The 17869-nt window shown below is 35.1% G+C and overlaps 1 pseudogene; it reads left to right on the plus strand.

The window, feature by feature from the left end:
- The first annotated feature begins 13817 nt into the window (after positions 1-13817).
- LOC109377098 (CAP-Gly domain-containing linker protein 1 pseudogene) lies at positions 13818-14800 on the plus strand (annotated as a pseudogene).
- Positions 14801-17869: the final 3069 nt, after the last annotated feature.

A 17869-nucleotide genomic window follows, 5' to 3' on the forward strand; every position in this document is an offset into this window, starting at 1 on the left:
ACTTCCTAATATAATTTTAACTACTCTATTTAAAATAGAAACTATATAGTGAAGGATGTATTTAATTTTTAATTAGAAAGACAGGGCATGTTTGACTATCCTGTCACAGTTTCCGAGAACCTATCAACAACGTTAAATGAAGGCTTAATTTTATTTAGGATCACTTAAGAGAGAATATCAAATTGTATATGGGCATATATAGGGACACTTGAAATGTTTCAAATGAGGGACACTCATTTACCAGAAACGCTTCAAATTATCTTGTCCTCAGCAGACTCTACCCAGCTCTTATCACTTCTTACTCTGTGCTTTTATAGTGCTTAAAACATGACTGTTGAATGAATCACTGCTCATAGCAGTTCATGAATTGTAACGCAACGAACGATCATACTGGACTCACCAGCAACGCAAAACTGTCCAAACAACTCTTCATTTCTGATGTCTTCTGCTCCCATCTTTGCCTCCTGCCCTACACTCTTTAGAAATCAGAATAAGTTTTAAAGGAGAAAAAAGCAGAATGTGGTACTCAGTTCGTTGTCTTTCCTTTTCACTGCAATTCTCGTTTAAATATCTTTTATAGATGCTCAGCTTCCTGTCATGGGCGATGGCGCTGAAAATGGACTGAAGGAATTTTGGCTCACTTCTCTGAGTGCCTTCCAATCCCCTTCTCGAAGATTTTGTCCACTCAACTTGTCTTTCTCATCAGTTATCCAGTGCTCTTTGGCTGTTTCTCCTTTTCGTCCTCCCTTCATTTCTTTGGGTTTTATGTTTTACTTTGAAATTTCCTTATTTTTAGCTCTTGGTAGGAGTGCATTGGTCTGATTTTTAACTACTCCATTAGAAACAGAATAGGAAGTCCAAAAGAGCTTTGACATTGTAATCAGACAGACATTGATTCACAGTCTATTATACACCTGGGAAAACAACTTACTCTTTTTACAGATTAATAACCTTCATCTATAATGTGCAAAATGTAATTCAAAATTAAGTTATTTCACTCATATATGTGAAATATGCTTAACATGTGGCTCAGTTAAGAATTCTAAATAAATAAATGTCAGGTTTTCTTTACAGCAAAATATTGAATAAAATACACAAAATACCACATAATAATAGTTCAAATGTTATATTTTAAAAAGGAAACAATTTTTAAGTATGGAAAATGGGTAGCAATTCATTCTATGCACAATATAATAGAATGGAGTAATTGCTTTAAAAAAAGGTAAATTTTATAAAATGCAAATAGCTTCAAATATTAAAAAAGCTGATATAGAATTTTTTGTCTAACACCATGCTGCTGTTTTCCAAAAGACAGAAAATAATAATAACTCAGGAAAAAGACACAAATTAAATATACCAGCTCAATTCTATTACTCTTCGATTTCTCTGAAAATGATCTATAGTCATTGGCATTAGCATCCTATTGAAATAGTATTCATTTTTCACTGAAAATATAATAACCATGTGTGATTTTCATATTATTTTGATAAGAAATGAATATTAACAATATTATAATATTCCATGATAGGTCTTTTAAAACATATATGTGTATGGATCTGCCTTCTATTTTACATAAAATGAATATGACAAAAGCATTGTTGAAGAAAACATGATTTGATCTATTTCTGTTCATATGATAATGTCACCACTCACATGACACATACAAACTTTGATATACAGCTGACTAAAAAACTAAATAAAAGAGATATTTGTTTCTTTTTAAATTTGGGATGGAAATATAGCATATGCCAAATCATTACTATTTTGAATAAACATTATAAAATCAATTAGAAAATTTTTCATAGTGTTAACAAAATGTAATAGTTCAAATAATCATGCAATACATAAGTAAATTAGAGAAAAAACTTAATTCACTGAAAACATTTGATTCCATTGAATATCAATGGGTATTAAAAGTCTAATATTTAATTTAGTATTCTTTTGCGCAGTCATTGAAATGATAACTGAAGATTTCAAGCCATCAAAAGAAGTAATTTTATTAAATAGAAATAAATATATTTATATACTATAATCTAGATGAGGCAACTATGAAGGTGGTTTGTTCTTCATTTTGTTTTTTTCTTTACGTGTAATAAACATTGGGGTATGGGATTTGTGATTTGACACATTATAAATTAATTAATTTGAATAGCAAATGTTTATTCTTTTAACCTAGATTTATATCTATACACTACTACATCCCTCATTTAAATAGTTTAAACTGCATCTTTTGTTAATATGACTGCCTTTCTTATCACTCATTTATTCTTGTATAATTGCCACAGCAAAAAAGAGAAAAAAATCATTCAAAATGTAAAATAGATGTAAGCTCTGAGCAACAAGGTCACCAGTTCGCTTCCTGGCCTGAGCTGAGCAGCTGCTGAGCTACCAACAGGTGGCAGGATGGCTCAGCTAAAACAAAACAAAACAAAACAACACAAAACAAAAAAAGTAAAATAGAGGCTGTTCTATGCCATCTAATTTTTTCTGTCCTCAGATTTGAACCTTTTCCATTTTGGTGTGTGCTTTTCCATAGCCTTCTTTAAATACCACATTATTGAGCTAATGACATTGATTTTCTTCCTTCCACTGTCAGTGACATATCCCTTTTCAACTTGATTGTCACTTTCTTTGGAAAGCTATAACAATTACTTTAAGGTGTGTGTGTGTGTGTGTGTGTGTGTGTGTGTGTGTGTGTGTGTGTGTGTGTGTACATGTGCATACACTGGTACTGTGTTTATTTATTTTTATATTTTTATTTTTTAACTAAATTTATTGGGGTGACAATGGTTAGTAAAACTACATAGGTTTCAAATACACAATTCTACAATAAATGATCTATATAATCACATTGTGTGCTCACCACCCAGAGTCAGTTCTCCTTCCATCACCATATATTTGACCCCCCTTTACCCTCTTCCTCCATCCACGCTCCCCCTTACCCTCTGGTTTAACCACTAAACTGTTGTCTGTGTCTATGAGTTTTTGTTTATTTGTTTGTCTTGTTTGTTTGTTGCTGTCAGTTTTACTCTCATGAAGAGGTTATTTGTGGGAATTTTCTGGCTTTAACATGACATAAATTATGATTTAATTAGCTCTATTTAATTAGTTTGTGCTTCTTTCTCAGCTATTTCACTGGTGAGGAAAAACTAAAGAGATAAAACTGACATAATAATTTCTGAGATTTTCTCTTTTTTTATTCTTCTCATACTTCAACTTCTAATTTTTTATTTTTAAGTCCATGCCAATGTATATCTTAGGCAGATTCATGCATTTCTCCTCAGTTTGGGGGGAGCTATTACTCAAATGTCATAGAATTTTTAGTGTCTGATAGAAATAGCTCTCAAATTTACATTTTAATTTTAATTGTAAAATTAATCAATAGTCATTCTATAGTCCTAGGTATTCATGATGCCCAAATGCAATAAACACTGCTCAGGTGCAGTAATCCTTCCTACCAGAGATTTTTGTTAATATATTTACATTATTCCTATCCTACCATGGTTTGGGTAGGAATTCATGGATTTACTGGGTTTTGATGAGAAGATAAAACCTTTTAGGGTGTGCAGTAGTGCCCCAGAGTTTCTTCCTGCAACTACGTGTGCCATCTCCTTACCTGTGATAATGGTGTTCTCCTGTTCAAATCAACTTCTGTATTTGAATGTAAGCAGGACTTTTATTCGCTCAGAGCCACATCTCCAGGACCTAGAAAACTGCCTCTTTTATAGTAGAAACTTGAAGAGCAGTTGCTGAATAAATCAATAAAAGAATGAATAATTGTTCCTTTATAAACTGAGAATGAAAACATTATGACAACCTTCCAGTGATATTTTAGGAGAAGAGATTTTTTGTTTTCCTAGTATTTCAAATGACATGAAATGGTTACCTAACTAATTCCCTTCTCCATAGCTGGAACATCAAGTAACAAGAAAAGAATTACAAAAGTAACCAAAATCAATTTCAATGCTTATAATGCTTGGCTTGCTTAGTTCTGGAGAACCAGTGGGGTACATTTGGGGATTTCTGCTACCAAACTATATTTACTCCAATCATTGTAACAGGCCGTTTCGTTTAGTTCATTACACAAAAATTTGAACCTGTGGAGTTTTTAATTAGGCTCAGGATTCCGGTTGCAACATGTTGGTGTGAAAACATACCAAGCAACATCAGCTGGAAAGTTTTCTCCAAACCATTTTAGACTCTATAGAATTCCAAGGTCACTGTTTTGAACAGTACTAAGAAAGCAAGTTGGAAATCACAAAGAAAGGAGATTTCAGTGTTTCTTTGATTTTTCATGGTTTTGAAAAAGAGGAAAGGGAATGAATCAAAAGACAGAAGAAATGTCATCTTGAGGTGACTCTGGTTTTTAAAATGAGACAAAACTAGCCATCCTACAAATAACAGGATCTCTTTACATTACCATATAATCCAAGCAGCTGAGGTCAGAATAGAGCTTAAAAAGGCAACTGACATAAGCTTTTTCTGGTGTTGCAAGTACTACAAGAAAGATTAGGGGAGGTCACAGCAGCTGAGTCTTTAGTGCTAATTTGAAATAAAATAAAACTGATCTTAAAAAGATGATGTGCATGCACATACGTGCATGTATTTTTTTCTCTGTGTGTGTATGTGTGTGTGTGTGTGTGTGTCTGTATATATTATCTCTTGCAAAATATTCCTATCTGCATGATGCCACAGAAGAATGTCCTTGCTTCTAAGAGAGTCAACCCTGTTATTCATGGTGATATATTCTCTAAACCACAGAAAAATAACATTTGCTCTTTTAAGAAAAAAAAAATCCACTTAACCAGTTCTGTCACCACTTTCATAGTAACAGACTCCTTTGTTTTCTTTTGTATTTATCTAGCCCATATGAGGTTTTCTTTCACTCTTCTTTTCTTAGATTTTACAAATTTCTCTGCTAAACTCATGTGTTCACCATGTTGTATTCTTTTCCCTTTCTTCGTTTCTGTGAATTTCTTTTCCCTCTTTCAAATTTTTCAGTGTTTCCCAGATTTTATCACATTCATTCCAAAAAATTTCTATTTTGTTATTATTTGTCTCTCATCCTTTGAAGACACTCAGAAGTACCAGAAGCAGAACACGTGTGCATTCTATAGAGGAGAAACAAACTGTTGATTAAGAAGTGGTTGAATTCAGCAGTGAAGTTATGAAGGATGTAAAACTACAGGGGCAAACACTGCACCTTCTCCTTTCCCAAGCATCCTTGCATTGCTGCCTTATTCAAGCCATGTGCGCATCCTTTTAACTTGTCAAATGTTATTTAACTTGTCATATATTATTATCAATCAATCAATTCATTCATTCATTCTCAGGTATGTATAGATATAGATATAGATATAGATATAGTTATAGATATAGATCTTTCATGCTAAGAATATGGTAAACTCTATATTACTGACAGGGTATTTATTACTTTTATTATATGTATAGACAAGTTTTGTAATTCAAATTACCAAAATAGAACTTGAACTTGATGGACACATTTCTTTAGAATATAAAAAAACTTATTCGAATACCCTTTGCAAAACAACTCTTTAACTTCAAGAAGACTGTCATCACATGACCTCTAACCCCTCTTCAGAATCACTCACTTCCTTCATGCATGAATTATAATTATTCTTTCACAATAACTATTAAATGGTCTTTTTTTCTTCTTTCTTTTATATATCCACCTAAGGTAGAAGCAGCCACAGCAAATGTGGTTAAACCCAATTGTCTACTTCTCTACATACCTACATCCACAGTGCTGAATTTACCTGTGGAAAACTTACAGTTTTGATAATTGGATGTACTTCAATGTTATAAACACAACTTCTACAATAAACATAAAATTTACTTGAAATTCAATTATACTTTCTGAGTTGGCTCTCCTACTCATCAAAAGTATATTTCTCTCTTCTCAAGTATCTATTAACTCTCCATATCCTCCTAATCCTCAATAAAAAATGTCAACTCTATTAAGAGCCCTTCTTCCAAAAATTAAAGAATTAAAGTAGGTTCCTCTCCACCACTTGTTACCCAGTCATACTCAATTAATTCACACTTTAGACCAAAACTGAATAGTCTGAAATGATCACATTTACCTATTTGCTTAATTGTAACTTCTATCTCCCTGTCAGCTCTTTGGCATGCTCTGTGCTGTGTGTGTGTGTGTGTGTGTGTGTGTGTGTGTGTGTGTGTGTGTGTGTGTGTGTGAGAGAGAGATTTCTTTCAAGCCTCAGAATAGCCATATGATCTTAAATTTATTATCACCATTTCCAGGTGAAGAAAAGGAACTATAAGGTCACAGGTAGATTTAAACCCAACATGGTCTTTATAACATTTTAGTATACTGCAATATTTATTTCCAGACAACACAACGAATGAAATATAGTGTCCTAAAATTGCTATATCCAGTAATGGTTAAATACACAACTTATGCTATTAAATACTTTTATTAAGTGAAATTATGAAAAGTCAGTTAGTGCATTACAGGAACATCATTTCTATTTAACTTATAAAAAGTAACCATAAAATGTCCTTGAAGAGTTCTGACATTCTCACAAAGCTAATTTAAAATATGAGATTATTAAATATGAGAGATATTGTATGTTAAATATAAGGTTCTTTTTGAGCAATCAATGATTTAACATATAATACCTCTCATATTTAATAACCTCTCATGAATTTAATATTGTAAGTTCATTTAAGTTTATTTAAAAATGATGATATACTAAAACACTTGGTTTAATTTCAAATGATAAGATTTTGAATCTAGACACAATAACTAAATGTATAATAGAGCTAAATTACTTAGTCTCTCTGGGCTTCAATTTCCTCATTGGTAAAATCAAGCTAACAATATCTACTTTAGAAAGTTGAGAAAATAAGATGAGATAGTACTTACAAGAGCAACCAACATGGAGTCAATTTCGTATAAGAAGACCATTACCTAATACTCAGAGAAAAGTCTCTGTGATTAATTTTTCTCAGCATTATATATAATTGAAATATACAAACATTTTGAAGCAGTTTCTTTTCATTTGTGGGTTGCTCCTGGGAAGGTATGAAACATATTGCTGACCATTTAACAGAATTTGCAGAGCCTATTATATTTGTAATTATTTTAATAAAGCAGTGTACCTCATGAAAAAATACTGCAATGCCTGGTTTCTATCCAGTATCGAATGTTGCATCTAAACAAACTAAAAACAGCTAGTAAATTCAATATTAAGGAGAGGAAAATTAAGCCCAAAGGCAGAACATTGTGTAAATACTAAACTTAAAGTATACAAGACCTCTGGATATAATTAAATTTAAAAGTCCCACTTTGATGTAAAGTGCCCAATACAGACGAACAGGCTGACTGCATCAATCATAGCTTTTACTTTTGATTAAATTTAACTTCTATACATAGATGCAATTGAAAACAATCAATGCAGGTGAAATAGAGAACAATTAACACATAGGTGACCAAAGTTTCATGCTTATACATACAGATATACAATATTATCCACCTTGACAATAAACTTAAGCCTACAGCTTTGAATTTATAGCATGCATATTTCATATAGTAAAGGAATATTCACAGCAGACATAAATTTTAGTAGCAGAAAATCATCTTGAAACAAACTTGAAGTCTCAAACTCCACTGTAATGGACCCAAATAGGATTAGAGGCTCAGCACCAATCATTTTAGAAAGCCTTCTTTTCCTGGTATCTATACATTTCCTGTGGAGTCAGTCCTCTGTGTTAATCAAAGTACAAGTTGATTTGGCATTCTCTTTCAGGGAGTGGGGAGTGCGGGTGGGGTAAGGGGGACTCAAACTAAGCCATAATGTACCTTTCCCTGAACTTTTTACTAAGAATCAGACAGAGTTTTTGCTTTCCATGAGTTTGATCAATTAGTCAGGTTAGGCTATATTAGGCTGGATAAAAAATGAATTCTAAAATCTTAACTAACAATATAAAGATATATTTTTCACTCAAATTAAAGTCATTGTTGTTAAGTGCCTGTGGCTCAGGGAGCAGGCAGCTTTCATACTGCCACATGTGACATAGAGAATCTCCCTAGCCTTCCTAGAACCTCCCTTCCTTACTAGAACCTTTCAGATGTAAACTGCCTTGGCGGCATCTAGCTGACAACTGGTTATAAAGTGAGAAAGATTTTGAGAAAGATGCTCCCATATTTATCCGTCAAAGCGTCGATGCTATGTCAGACTTGTGTTCATTGCCCAGGGGTGAGAATTAGTCACATGATCTTACCAAGATCTAAGGGGGACAGAAAAATGCTTATCAGTGAGGCAGGAAGGGGAAATGAGTTTGCCGAATATCTAACCCATCACTATCTTCTTGGTGGATATGATTCCCACAAGGTTTTAAAAAAATAAAATTGACACATTTAAAATTAGGTAATAGTCCAAAAGCCTGCTTTCTCTTCTGACACTGCAAGTTTTGGGGTACCCAAAACTATTCTTAGGTTTGATAATTCCCTAGAACTCCCTAAAAGCTGTTATACTGATGGTTAAGGTTCATGACAGCTAAAAGATAAAAAAGGCTAAAGTTAGCCAAAGAAAGAACCATACATGGCAGAGTCTAAGAAAGTTCCAGAAGTGGATCTTCTAGTTGTTTGCTTCCTGAGAAGTCATGGATGGTGTCATAGTCCAGGCACTGATGTGTGATAATACACACACAGAGGACTGACCACCAGGGAAGCTCCTCAGAGCTTCGAGGCCAGAGTCTTTATTGAGACTCCATCACATAGATAGGGCAGGCTCCCCAGGTTACTGATCTCAACTTTCATTCCCTCAGGTCAAGTTCATACCATTTGACCCAAAGCCCTCATCCTAAATTATATTGCTAGATTATCTGGTATGGCCAGTCCCATCCTAAATTACATTGTTAAAAGACCCAAGTCATTCAAGCCCCCAGACAAACAAAATTGCTCTTAAAAAGAATGATACTCCAAAGGCTTAGAACAGCAGGGCAAAACCCAACCATTCTTTGGGCAAGGTTAAACTCTTTACTTTACACAAATAGACATAGCTATGGTATTAGAAAGAAAGAGATTAGTAACAGCATCAGAGCCCCTGGTTCCAGATTGTCTTGAAACCCAAATTTCTTTCTGCAGTTTATTTCAACCTTTCCTTTACATCAGTAATGCCATAAATTCCTTCATTTAGTCAACTTTGCATATCTCAAGCTAGGTATTACATGAATCTTACCTAAGCACCCATGTTCATCAATATATTTTACATTAATTGTGGTCATAAAAATAAGGAGCTTCTGTAGCACCAACTGTAATAATTCAAATATATGGCATGCCACACAAAATAATAAGAGGGGAAAAGGAATTTCTAAGGCATGAAATGTACTGAAAGAAGCACAAAACCTTGTTATGAGAAAGGTTTAACACTCCAGGTAAGGAATGAAAAAAAAAATAAGTAAACTTTTATGAAGTTATCTTCTTTATAGTAGTGATTTTATATAAAATTATTTTACTTCACAATACACACAGACTTCTAATACTATTATTTAACAGGGAAAACATTGATATTGTAAAGGTATTGGAAACTGGCATAAGTCATAGAATGAATAGTAAACAATGGATGTATATTTAAACAGTGTTCTTATTGGCTATTATTATAATTCCTGTTACTTTACTATGTCATGTTGCTTTTAAAGAAACAACTACTGTCCAGACTGTAACTTTTCTGTTTTGTATAAATATCTCAATAAAATTTTTAGACTGTCTGAAGTTTTCTCTGTTTTTTCATAAACATCTTTATTTACATTATTTTTGGGTTAAGAGTATTTTCTGAGCTGGCTGAGTGGCTTAGTTAGTTAAGAGTTGGCTTAAGAGTGTGAGCTCTGAGCAACAGAGCCGCCAGTTCGATTCCCACATGGGCTGTCACTGAGCTGCCAACAGGTGGCAGGATGGCTCAGCTAGTGTAACAACAAGATAGCCTGTTCGATGGTGGCTATGCCCACTTGCAACTAAGACTGAACTTGGCACCTTGAGCTGAGCTGCCACCCGGGTGGCCCAGTGGATAGAGCGTGCAATATTAACAACAAGGCCACTGGTTCAATTCCCACAAGGGATGGTGGCTACACCCATCTGCAACCAAGATTGAACACAGCACCTTGAGCTTAGAGGCCATGAGCTGCCAATGGGGAAGCCAGATGGCAATGAAGATTGAAGAACAACAACTTGGCTGGTCCCCTTTTCCAATTCCCCAACACTGTTCCCCTCCCCCAGTTCCCCAATAAAATCTTAAAAAAAAAAAGAGTATTTTCTGACAGCTGTTGCTCACAAAATGTGCAAATTCACAAATAATATTTTGACAGTAGAGCTGGTATATAATAAAATCAACAGCAATTTTTAAAAATAATTTAAATTCTTTGTGACCAATTTGACTTCATACTAAGGCAAAAACATAAAATCCAGGGGAAAAATTTTTTAATGTAATAAAATATAAATTTACTAATAATGAAAGAAGTAGCTGAAAATTAATTGATCAAAACTGAAGAAAGGTCAACAATGTTTATGTTAAAGTAAGGCTTTTTTATAGCATACAATGGAACTTTAAGACATAGTTGAATAAATTTACAAAAATGAAAATAAAAGTCATTAAGATAAAGTTCAAACTGAAGAGAACAGAGTGAATAAAATAGATCTCATCTTGTGGTTGATTGAGGTATCAGTGGAAGTCAATAATAAAAGGTAATATAATTTACAGGTAAATTGGGTATGATAAGAAAGCATTAAATTTTAATGAGCCTGAAGGGACTAAAAATTAACCTAGATTTGCAGTTTTTATTTATGTTTTTCTTCATGTTTGGAAGGTATGACTGACATTTCTCATTTTTTAACATACTTTTTTTATCTGAAGAAATCAAAAAGCTTTGGCAAACTTATAGAACCATTCATCAGCTCTAAAAGAAAGGAAACAGCTGCATGTTGTAGTTATTTAGAACATATGAATGCAAATTAGTTTTACTGTGCTTACTTATTTTTCAAGGAATCACTTAATACCTAACAGAAATTTTACATAGCAAATCTATTAGTGCATTTTAACTAAGCTAACAAATAGCTTCTGAGCTCAGCTCACCAGGGTGGTCTAGGGTAGGCCCATTGTTCAACAAATATCACAGTTTGAGTCTTGGTATAGCTAATCAGGATGAAAATAACCTCAGGAAGTACTGATCTCCTAGGGATTCAGGGCCCTTTGTTAAGAAAACATTGACTCCAGGGAAACACAGAGAAATGTAGAAAATGAGAGTTGAAAGAATTGAATTAACAAAAGAAAACTATAAACAAAGAATTAGAAAGAACAGTTTGCTTCAAAATAATCTGAAGAAAGTGCAATAAAGCACAGAGAGGTTATTTTGAATGGAGAATTAACATGGAATAAATTTTTAAAAACTTACTTCAAAGTATAGTATTGAAAAATAGAAAAAGAAAGCATTATAAATATGCTAATATTTTGATCACTTCTTTCATGACTAAAGAGAGGTAATTATGATGACCTCATTCAATATTAATGTTACTTCTATAAAATTAGAATACTGTTACTTCTATAACATTAGAATAGAATAATTACCAAGAAAAGCCTTTGTCAGCTGTACTAGAAGTTGAAATATCAAAAGGAGAATTCTGAAGGCCCACCTCTGGTTCCCAGAAGAGTTGTTGGCATAACTGAATCAATCATCATTTTTTTATAAAGATTTTTATTGGGAAATTGGGGGCGGGGAGCAGCATTGGGGAATTGGGGGAAGGGGAACAGGCAAGTTGCTGTCCTTTTTTTCTTCAGTCTAGTTGTGGAGGACGTTGCTTCACTGGCCCAAGTTGGCACCATCATCCTCCTGGGTGAGGCAGATCAGTCGCCGGCTTCTGCACAGCCACTCACAGCGGCTGCTGGCCTCTCAGGCTGGCTGCTGGCTACCCATGGTAGCCCATGGCAACCCACTGCAGCAGGGGCTGCAGCATAAGTGGTAGCTGGCGACTCTCAGCAGCCCAGCTCCAGGTTGAGCTGTTGTTCAGCATCTTAGCTGTGGAGGGCAGTGTCACTGGCCCTCATAGATGGGATCCAAACCAGGGCCCTCTGGCATCCCAAGCCAGCTCTTAACCAAGGTGCCACACGGCCGGCCCTCAATCATCATTTTAACCAGCTAGGACTTTTAAAAATCATATATATAATATATACACCATATATACCAAGTTTAACTCTTTCTCTGCGTTAATTGATTTCAAGTTTTTTTTCAAAATATGTCAGACATCCACAAAAAAACAAAAAGTTGATAATTTGACTATTTTATGCATTTAATAATAACAATTTGAACTGCTTTGTATATAAATGACATTATTTTTATGTATAAGGATGTTGGATATATTCATTCAGATATATCCAACTGTCACGGCAAAAGCGTTAAATAAGAAAAGAAGGGAGGCAGAGAGAGAGAGGACCTAGAGGAGGAAGAAGAATATAAAAGAACAAAGAATGTCTCTTATGTATTTTATTTTTAAAAATCAGAGTTTATTATTTATAATATTGATAAGTTTGTCAAAGACAATTTGCACCTGACAGGTTAAACAGGCAAGGAAGACCCTATTCAAGAATGTAGCAAGGTCAAGACTCTTGCAATAGGGGAGAGAGATTCAATTTAACTCCATTAAAACAAAAGGTGGGAGCTTTTAAGCACTGGGCAAACCTAGTGGAAAAGTACTGGGGAGAGATTGGTCAATGTGAAAGGATATCTGTTCTATGCTTGCTAATTGGCTGTGCAGAAATTAGGTTTCTACCCTCCCACAGACAGGGAGATAAAGGCACTATGTTTCCATGATTACATTTCAAAGACCTGGCTCCCATATCCTTGAGAACACATTTGCTAGGGTGTAAAACTGGCAAAAGCTGGGGGGAAATTTACATCTCAAAGGAGCAGAGAAATAATTAAAAATTGCAAGTTTAAATGCTCCTAGAAGAGGGAAGTCAGGGGCTTCTTTCTGAAAAAACCTGTCTAAAGCTTAGTCAAGCTGAGGGGAATGTTAAGGCTGTCCTAGCCAGATCTATAGGTTCTTATCTCTGTCAATATATCTCATTAAGTGGTTTCATTCACTTTGTGCTCCTCTTTTTTCCCCGTCTTTGGTTTTTTACTCTTGCCCTCAAGATATGCATACCTACACTTATTATTTTATTTTAGCGTTGCTTGTTTCCTCTTCTCAGTTCTTCCTTTTCTACTAGTGTTCTATCTTTGCTTGGTGACTTCCCAGTGCCAACCTCCATTCATCAAGCTGCTGGTGGTTGTTCCTCTTCATATGAAATTTATTAATTGCTTCACTAAGAATGAGTCTTTTATTCAAGCGTTTAGACAGAGAAACATAAGACAAAGACATTGAAACAACATTAAAAGATCATCTAAGACATTGTCTGCGTTGGCGGGGAGTCACACTCTCCCCCGCTAGAGCCTGAGCCGAGGAGCCAGGGGGCAGAGGCGGTGGCCTGGCTAAAGCTGCTGCTGCTGCAGTGCGACCCCTGGCTCAATTTAACCCAGAGACGGACTTCACTACAGAAACACCCAGAGGTGTGTCAGTTGTTGGGAAATGTAGTGGCAGCTGGCAAAGGAAAAGTCGCTCTGCATATTAAGGACAACGAGTACGCTACAACCAAGCGGGCTTCCGGTCCCCACCAAGGCCCTTAACCTGGAAGCACAGCCTTGAGGACACCTGCTGCTGTTGCAGCTCCAGTAAAAAGAAATTATATCCAGTTAAAAGCATCAAGCAAGCGCTGTATGCTCTGAGATATAAGAGGAGTGTGTGGATGACTTTCGTGTTGGCAGCGAATTTGGGTGAACGGAAACAAGCCTGGATTTATCCAATTTATTGGAGAAACCCAGTTTGCACACCACCAGTGGGCAGGGATTTAGATGAGCCCATAGATAAGAATGATGGTTCAGCAGCAGGAGTTCAGTATTTCCAATGTGAACCTTTAAAGGGCATATTCACCCGGCCCTCAAAGTGGATGAGGAAGGTGCAGGCAGATGATGAACTCTGGTTTCTTGGCGAGACAGACTTTGTCAAGGGTGAATGGTGTGTGTGGAGTTAAATGAGCTTCTCGAGAATGACGGGGCTGTTGCTGGAACAAGGTATTTTCAATGTCAACACAAAAATGGCCTGTTTGTTCTTGTCCACAAAGTGACTAAGATTGTCTTTCCTTCCAGTACGCCAGCCAAAGTCACCTCCGCTGCTGGATGCTGGTGATGTGAGCACCCCCGCGAGCCTGAAGCGCAGGGCCTCTGCCTCCTCTCAGCTCCATGAGCTCGTTGGTCTCCTCCGTGAGCAGCAAGCCCAGATGGGCAGGATTGACTGAAACCTCCTCCCATTACGCCAGGAAGATCACAGGAGCCACTGTCCTCAAGGAGGCCCCGAGCGAGAAGCTGCACCACGTGAACAGCTGCTGGCAAACAGGATCTGGAGAAGGCAGAGGTGGCTAAGGCCACGAGCCACGTGGGGGAAAGAGAGCAGGAACTAGCTCTGGCCTGGGACAGACACCATCAGCGTGTCCTGGAACTGGAGGCCAAGATGGACCACCGGCAAACAATGGTGGAAGCTATTGATAGTGAGCAGAGGGCGCTTCTCAACCAACTTGAAGAGGAGAAAAGGAAAGTTGAGGACCTTCTGTTCTAGGTTGAGGAAGAATCGATTACTAAGGGCGATCTTGAGCCAAAGCGCCAGATTTATGAAGACTCTGAAAACTTAAGGACACTTAACTGTGCGGATATTCCTCTTGTTAACACAGATTGATAACAGATTAAAATGCTTATTGATACACTCTAATACTAACTGCATCATCTGACATTAAGACATTGACTTTAATATTTCAGTGCATGTGGCTTTCAAAGCAGTTACATTCGTATCCTGAAGCAATTGTATGTAATGATTAAACTCTATTTAAAAAAACAAACAAAAAACAAAGACATAAAAAGAAAACAAAAAAAACAGTAAGAACAGCTGAACCCAAAACCCAGAAGTAGAGCCCCTCTTTAATGGATTCATCTCTTCTTTGACAGATATCAGATATTTTATATTCTGGGATATGGGTTTAACTGAATAGTCTTCACTACTAGAACTTTTCATAAGGATCCCATGCAAAAACATTGTAAATATTAAAGTACTTTTAAAACACATTGCATTGTAAGCAAAATTTTGTTTAAGTATATGCATCAAATAATAAATATAAAAGTGTTTGTATACCCACATTCAATCACTCATATGTTAAAGATACACTGCATTTCCCCATGTATAAGATGCACCCTTTTTCAAAAAATTTGCGGTCTAAAAACTGGGTTCATCTTATACAGTGGTTGTAGATTTCAAATGCCATAGATGGAACTGAGGACGAGGCAATATATGAAGACAGTGATTTGTTATCAGACACAGATGAGGACAAGCTAATGGTTGGGAGTTTTGACAGTGATGAGGAGTTATATGAATTTTATGATGAATAAAACGAGGTCAATAACTATGTAATACATTTTTTTTTCAAATTTCGGGCCCCAAAATTAAAGTGTGTCTTATACATAGGAGCGTCTTATACATGGGGAAATACGGTAAATTTAGCATGTGTTTTGCAATACATACTTGTACATTATCATTAACCAATAAGTGGTAGATTTGTGTTTTTAAAGTTCATTACTAGTTTGATAACATAGATCACATTTAAGCTTGGATGAAAACAGTGGCAACTCCAATCTCAAAATCTAGGTTATATCACATAGTTTATAATATAAATATAATGTATGAAGTTCCATTTTCAGGGTTCAACATACATAGTTTATAAACAATAAGTTGAAATAATGTAATAGAATATAAAACAATCTTATTACTCTATGAAAAAAAGAATATGCACCAAATTTAATCTTCCCCTATCTACATCTGATATACTTTTATAAAAACTGATGAAAGAACTTATATATTAATGGTTCAGAAAGAACAAAATTCAGTTAATTTTTAAATAATTAGTTCCAACTTATACTTTGCAAAACTGTAAGTTAAGTAATGTCACAATTATTTACTTCTATTCATAGCATATGAGTAAGTTGATAGATATAATTATATGCAATATATTTTTATACATATAATTATAAGCACTCTCTATTATTAAGGTAGGCAATGTTTATACAAATAATATCTTTGTTGCAGCAATTGTATTTATACATTGGAGATACTCTGGAATAGTTTGAAAACTATTGTATATCAATAATAGAGTCAGTGAAATTTTTAAAGACCACATTTTTACTTACTGAGTAATAATGAAAGGGGACATCTTATATGCCATGTCTCCTGAGGCCTCTCACAAAGGTGACAGTCTATTTCTGTTATTGAAATTTCTTGGAGATGAATACCTGTGCTCCTTTCAAAGTCCTAGATAGATAAGTGTGTCTGTCAAATTCTACTCAGAATCTGGCAGAATAAAACATGACACGTTCTTTCAATGCATGCCCTTTATTATTAATTTTCTTTATTCTTTATGTGAAGTCTGATTGTAAACTGTGTAGACATTCTGAAATTCTGATGATAGTCAAATTGCCAGTAACAGCACAATGCAAGTATTTCTCATTTCAATATTTGCATACAAATAGTAAAGCAAGCTCTCATTTCATAATCTTCTAATTCTAGAACAATGGTTGTCAAAATATTGCTATGACTAATTATGTAATAAATAGCTACAATTTATATTAAAAATATAGAGTCTAAGGGCCATTTGAGTCTTACTGAATCTTGAGGGTAGGACAGAGGAATTAGAATTTATTTTTTTAAAAGCCCTACAGTTTGCTGTTGATGTTATTTTATTTTTTAAATTAAATGTTGTTTACATGCAAATTAACAATTTCTTAAATCTGATTTCTCCAAATTATTTATTATATTTTAATCCTTTCTTAGGACAGCTTATCAAAGATCCATTATGCACAGTGAGCAAAATATTGATTGATAGTATTTGCTGAATGAAGTTTATTTCTTCTAACCAAATGGACACCAGCTTAAAGACTTTTTCTTAAATTGTTCTAGTTGAAAGAGCTCAGATTTTGTAACTCAGTACAAAATTAAATCAAATCTCAGTTCTTCCCATATCAAATTCACCTTGGGCAATCCACTGAACCTCTTTAAATCTCAATATTCTTATTTTTGAAATGAAAATTAATACCATAAATTGGCCTTTGGCAAATGCTACAACCTCAAGGCTCTATCCCCTACCTAGAGGTCCAGGTTGAGACTGAAAGTTCCAACCCTCTAATCACATGGTTCTCCTGGCAACCACCCTCTCATCCTTAGGTGGAGTTCAAAAGTCACCTCATTAACATAACAAATGACACTGTTGTCATGCTCAACTTTTAGGAAATTCCAAGAGCTTGGGCGCTATGGTCAGGAGTCATAGCCAAAAATCAAATATATTGGGTTGTCGTAAAAGTCATGATGCATGTTTGTGACAGATGGCACTAGTTCATTTTTGGAAGTACTAGAGTCGTTCTCACCTATGTTTTGCTATATCATTTGACAGCTGACACTTCTAGCTTCAGTCTAAAAAAAATTGAGTGATTTGGTTGAGTTTATGAGATTTTACAACAAGTTGAAGATGGAAGACCAAATTGTGCATTTTTACCATATTTTACTGTTTTAATTCTGTAAAGGGAAGAACGTGCATCAAGCTTCTGAAAAGTTGCATAAAGTTTACAGTGAAAATGCTCTTCAAGAACGTCAGTGCCAATGATGGTTAATGAAATTCTGTGCTGGTCATTTTTATCTAAACGACGCTCCTCGGTCAGGAAGGCCCACCGAGGTTGATAACAACAAAATAAAGGCATTGATCGAGTC

Source organism: Hipposideros armiger, unplaced genomic scaffold (assembly GCF_001890085.2).
Source record: "Hipposideros armiger isolate ML-2016 unplaced genomic scaffold, ASM189008v1 scaffold_1287, whole genome shotgun sequence".
Classification (NCBI taxonomy): Eukaryota; Metazoa; Chordata; class Mammalia; order Chiroptera; family Hipposideridae; genus Hipposideros; species Hipposideros armiger.